The sequence below is a fragment of the Chenopodium quinoa genome, unplaced genomic scaffold, assembly GCF_001683475.1.
Source record: "Chenopodium quinoa cultivar QQ74 unplaced genomic scaffold, ASM168347v1, whole genome shotgun sequence".
NCBI lineage: Eukaryota > Viridiplantae > Streptophyta > Magnoliopsida > Caryophyllales > Amaranthaceae > Chenopodium > Chenopodium quinoa.
In genome coordinates, this window is record NW_018742433.1 from 846698 (window position 1) to 852857 (window position 6160).

Genomic DNA, 6160 nt, shown 5'->3' on the forward strand with positions numbered 1-6160 from the left:
ATGAAAGTCTGTTGCACCATTGAATTTTCTTCATTCGCTCTATATACATTATCAATTTATCATCCGTCAACTCAATAAAGAGAAGCTACCATTTTCATATTGGCATGGGCACAAAATCCTCTGTAGTTTGACAAGGGTATCTGATCAAATGTCATCGGCTTCAGTTACCCTGTTATTCCTTCTATCTCACCTTTCAGTATGGAACACTTGGTACCTTCAGTTACCCCTTCACCACGGCCTTCTACCCGGACTGTGGGATTTGTGTGATCAATTGTGAAGATTACATCATTTATGAAGACTCAGAGGATACTTCTGAAGACTCAGAGGATACTTCTGACTGCGAAGTATTTCGGTATCCGAGATATCTGATACTATAATTGTCTGACATATGTTCACAGTGCATTAGTGAAGGAGGTCGTTGTCAGGAACTCATGAATGATAAATCTCAGTCTCAGTGTATCAGAAAGCGAAAAGGTAGCATAAGGATCCTCATCATATCACCTGTTTATATTTTCGATTTTTTTTTTTAATTTATATTTTTATATACTTTATATTTTTTATTTTCCATTTTGCAAACGCTAAGCATTCTATGTTTTCTTGCAGGAAAGAGGTCGCAACTTATTCTGGGATTAGGTGGTAAGTGAATCCTTTCAAATTAAAAAGCATATTGAACTTAGACAAAGGTTGTTGAATTCAAGTTTTGCGCAGGTAAATCGTCCTTCATTAGATGAGATTACAGAAAATAATCATGATTTGATCTTCAGGAGCATCTGTAGCTCATGGTGCACCCGTTAACAATAACAACTGATGTTGTTTGAAGTTGAATTATATGTTTATTGAATTTTTGATGGAATTATTTCTTTTAATTTAATATTCGTTACAACATTGACTCGGGTTTGTTCACAAAAAAAAAAAAAAAAAGACTTCAGTTCTTTTAATTTTGAATAAAAAATGAATATGTTTTTTGGGTTTATAAGGCATGGAGATTAAACATCCTCTTTAGATCTGAATTACATGTTCTTTGTTTTATTTTAGGGCTTATGTTCTTGTAGAGTTGTAGGTTTTATGCTCATCTTACTACACAAGTGCACATTACTATTGTATATTGAATTAACTGGTTACAATTTTAATTCCCTCCTCCGTTAAGGGAGAGACTGTTTTATACACACGGGTGTACCGTACATTCATGAGTATTTTGTTTTCATTAATGATTGTTTTTCATTTAATCATCCAATGAGAAGCAAAAATTGACCTTGGGTTAGTTGAGAGTACGATGCACCCAGGTGTATATAACAAATTCTACCGTTAAAGTACCGAATCCCCCTTTTCTTAATTTTTTTTTATTTATATTTGTCACGCGGCTCACTACTTCTGTAGTTCCAATGTTACTTTATAATTGACTCGTCATAGAATTGTTTTATGCCGGAAGTTTAATTGCATAAATTGCTTAGGGCTTCTTTGGTTGAATTTAGGAATTGCTTGAAAATTCAATTTCCTATATAATTGGATTTCTTAGGTCTCCCTAAAAATTAAGGGATCATTTAGTTCACACAGGAACTAAATTTCTAAAGGAAATTGTATTTCATGTGAATTTACTTCCCACATAAAATTCATGAGAATTATCATATCTTGTTTGGTTTGTATCAAGGAATTTACAATTCATGAAAAAATCAAATTACCAAGGGGAACTTGATGATTAAATTCCCATGTTTTGTAGGAAATTGAAATTCCCATTTACTTTCAATCCCCCCTTTTTACCTTTTGTTGTCGACCAAACCACAAGCTCATATACAAATTCATGGGATTTTTCAATTCCTTCATTTTTAATGTGCAACCGAACAAGCACTAAGTTCCTTCATTTGTTGGAAGTGGAAATTCCTAAGATTTTCTACTTTCCATGTATTTGTCAACCAAACACCACAAAAGAATTTCAACTTTTCATCAACCAAACGACACCTAGAATTTGACTTCTTTGTTCCACAGTTGCAACAGCTTCTTCATTAGGGGTGGTTGTTTTGATTGTTTCTATCATCATACGCGCAAAAAGAAGGCGAGCATCAAAAGGATTTAAGATTTTGGGGAATAAAAGAACAAGGAACCGAAATGTAGAAGCCTTTCTTAAAAGCTATGGATCTCTTGCTCCAAAGAGATGTATATATTCATAGATTACAAAAATGACTAATAACTTCGAAGTGAAACTTGGGGAAGGAGGCTATGGTGCTGTTTTCAAAGGTGAATTGCATGATAGCTGCTTTATGGCTGTCAAGGACTTGAAGAGGTTGAGAGATGATGGAGAAGAATTCATCAATGAGGTTGTAAGCATTGGTAGAACTAATCATGTTAATGTAGTTGCCCTCTTAGGTTTCTGTTTTGAAGGAGATAAACGTGCTCTTGTGTACGAGTTTTTTCCAAATGGGTCTTTTTAAAAGTTTATATATGATGCAGCAAGTTGCTCGTCTTTGCCATCAAAAACTTTGTATAGTATTTTAGTTGGCATTGCTAAGGGGCTTGACTACTTGCATCGAGGTTGCAATGCACGTATTTTACACTTTGATATCAAACCTCATAATATTCTTCTTGATGAAGAATTCTGTCCTAAGATTTCAGACTTTGGCTTGGCTAGACTGTGTCCTGCAAAGGATAGTTTGGTGTCCATGTCGGAAGCAAGAGGGACAATTGGTTACATTGCTCCAGAAGTGTTCTATAGAAATAATTTTGGTGGTGTTTCTAATAAATCAGACGTTTATAGTTATGGAATGATGCTCCTAGAATTGGTATGTGGTCGAAGGAATGTAGTTCCAGAAGCTCAACAGGGCAGTGAATGTACAGTATTTTCCTGAATGGATATACCGTCAATTGGACCTTGAGGTACATGGGATCATGAATGGGGAAGAGAAAGAGTTAAAAAGAAAGATGATTTTGGTGGGATTATGGTCCATACAGTCATACCCCTCAAATCGACCACATATGGATAAAGTTATAGAAATGCTAGAAGGTTCGCTTGAATCAATACAAGTCTCTTTCCACCTATTGTAAAATGCAGTGAAGCCTTTATTCTCCTTTTGTTTAAGGATCTCGAGCTCTCTATGGTCGGTCTCCACTTGGATATTACACTTGTATCTATTAATGAAATCCTGCGTGATAATATCTGATTAGGGGATTTTTTTCCCGCCACGTGGACCAATGGAACTCTGCCATGTGTTATCCACATGGACCAATCAGAGTGCGCCACGTGTCACCTCGTGAGAGGCCCATGGTGGACCAATCAGGTCACGACACGTGGCAGACGGATTGCCAACTAGGAAAGCGACCTTTACGGCCCAAATTCCAAGGCAAGTCCAGTCAGTCCTAGGTTATAGAAACCTAGTACTGGGCCCGCATTTCAAAGACCCTATAAAAGGGAGATGTTCCATCTGAGGAACATCATTCAGAAATCGTTAAACACACGCGTACATTACTTTTTGAGCATTAACTTCAGCTTTAATTACGCTACTTGAGAGCTAAGGCTCGGATTCTGAGACTGTCTCAGACAGTCGGATGATCACTCCCCTTTCGAGAGGAGTCTGATCCCCTTTACTTTCCACATCTTTACTTCAAAACACGTTCTAACTTGATCGTCGGAGGCGGAACTCCCACCCACAGGAGTCTCCGTTGTTTTGTAGGTACAGGCGTCCAGAGGTCATTCTTGGTGTTGTAACTCTCCCGCAGAACATCCAAAAAACCCCGAAACATCCGGCGCCGTCTGTGGGGAGAGTACTTCTAAGATGACTTCACAAGAACCTGTGCCGCCTCTTAATGAAAAACAGCCTATGGCCGATGTCCAGGCCTATACAGACCAGGATACAGATGACGACTGTGAGGTCGACACACACACGGCCCCTGACGGGTCCCTAAGAACTCGGCGTATTCGTCCCCTCGAAAGGAAGGAACGGATTGTCGAACAAGCGAGCCTTAGCGAACCAGCCGGCCAGCCGGTCGGTCGACCTCAGGCGGCCGAAGGCTCTGTCCCCATCACCAGAAACGAGCTCATGACTCTCATGACAAGTTTCAAAGGGGAGATTAAGGACTTGATCGATAATAGGACGGCTTTCCCTATCAAGGAACAGTCGACCAAAAAGCCCTCCCATTCTGGGAGGAATAAGCCGGTCAAAGACCGAAAGGCCACTCCTTACCCTAAACCAAGGGAGGGACAAAAGCCCTTTATAAATTTGGCCAGACTTCGGTTCCCTGAGCCAAGGAAGAGGAAGGCCATCCAGCATGTACAGCCGGATGGTTCAAAGAAAACTTATTCTGATGCCCGGATGTTAATCCAGCAGAAGAAGAACATGCAACTGTCAGAGTCGGCCTCCATGTCGAACTTGCAAGACAGCTTTCAGAATACCTCAATGAGGTATTCATAATCAAATCAAGAGAACCAGACGGGCGCATGTCCGCCCACTCTAGTCCTTAGATGCTCCATGCGGTGCCTCAACAGCCATACATGCCGTATGGACAACATTACATACAGCCGACCCTCTTTGGGGGGCAGGCGACACATAATGTCTAGCCCTTGGATTGGCAGCTCTGACTGCTAAGACTGGGGAACAGCCCTCTGCTTTTCCAAGGAAATAATAGAGGCTGCCAAGCCGGCCAAGGTGAAAAATGTGTTGGTAGGTGCCTATGACGGTACCACCTGATGGCATACACCAACCTTATGTATCTTCAACGGTTGGATGATGCTGCATGGTGTAGATGCTTCCCGGCCACATTGAAGGGCGTCGCCCAGCAATGGTCTGGCAACTTGCCAGCCGGATGCATCAATAATTTCAAGACGCTTGCATACTTGTTAGCGTCAAACTTCTCAATGAATATCCTTGCAAAGAAAACAAGTCTTGACTTGGGAGCTATATAACAGGGTGAGAAGGAAGGGCTACGCTCATATATTAGGCGGTTCAATCTGATGAAAATTTAGATTCAAGGATTATCTAATGAGGTGGCCTATACAGACTTTTTCAAAGGTTTGAAAGACGAGTCGGCCTTCAAGTTCGACCTTGTAAGGAAGAGGGTTGCTACCCTCCAAGAAGCACTGATAAAGGCGGACGCCTATATTCAGGCGACCGAGATTTGCAACATCAGTAAACAATCAGACTCAAAGAGGTCTGACAAAAAAGAGAGTCGGCCATTACAGCCGGCTAAGAAAGAAAAGAAGAGAAAAGAAGTCTGGGTGGCTGATACTTCTGAAAAGCTGTCTCAGAAGAAAAAGAGAGAAACAAAAACGTACTCCCTAAAGTACAAATTCAATAAAGATTGTCACTCCATCCTCATGGAAATTAAGGACCAGGTCTCCATTGACAAGCCGGCTGTTATGAAAGGTTCCGTTAAAAATCGGAACAAAAAAAATATTGCCACTACCATGAGGATATTGGCTATGACACCAACGAATGCTTTAGTCTCAAGCGGCTGTTGGACCGTCTGGCTGATAAAGGAGTTCTCAAGTCTTATATTTTGAGGTCTAAAGTTACCCTGCAAACTAACCCTGGGCAATCGTCTAAGAAGAAGCCTCACTCTGCTAATAGTTCGGACATTGATGAAACTCCGATCTATACAATAACAGGCGGCTTTGCTGGAGGCGGCCCAACGATCCATGGTAACAAGAACTACACCAGACGGCTCGACGTCAACTAGGTCGACGAGGGGCAGACGTCCAAGGACTCCTTCCCCGAAATTGTAGTTACTGAGGATGACAGGGGCAAAGTCAGGAGGCTGCATGATGACCCTATTGTCATCGAATGCAAAGAGTTGGCCGAATCCTCATTGATACTGGGAGCTCGTCTGATCTCATCAGTCACAAGTGCCTGGCCAAGATCAGGTACAAGCCCGAGAACATGCGCCAGGTCTCTCATCTCTTAGTGGGATTTGGAGGTGGTGTGGTACATTCGGTAGGTCGAATAGACCTACCCATTCGTCTGGGTGAAAAAGGGGAGGGACGCCACGTGGTGGTCCGATTTTTAGTTGTTGAAGAGCTGACGGTCTATAACATGACTTTGGGGCGTCCCACCCTGAATGAATCCAAGGCTATTATCATTCTTTCTCTTATGCTCCTTAAGTTTGAGAAGGATAATGGAACAGTCGGCTCCCTTCGGGGAGACCAAAAGATGGCCAGGGAGTGTTACCTCTCTGA

The 6160-nt window shown here is 41.6% G+C and overlaps 1 pseudogene; it reads left to right on the top strand.

Moving 5' to 3' along the window:
• On the top strand, positions 1–3036 carry LOC110715845 (annotated as a pseudogene).
• Positions 3037–6160: the final 3124 nt, after the last annotated feature.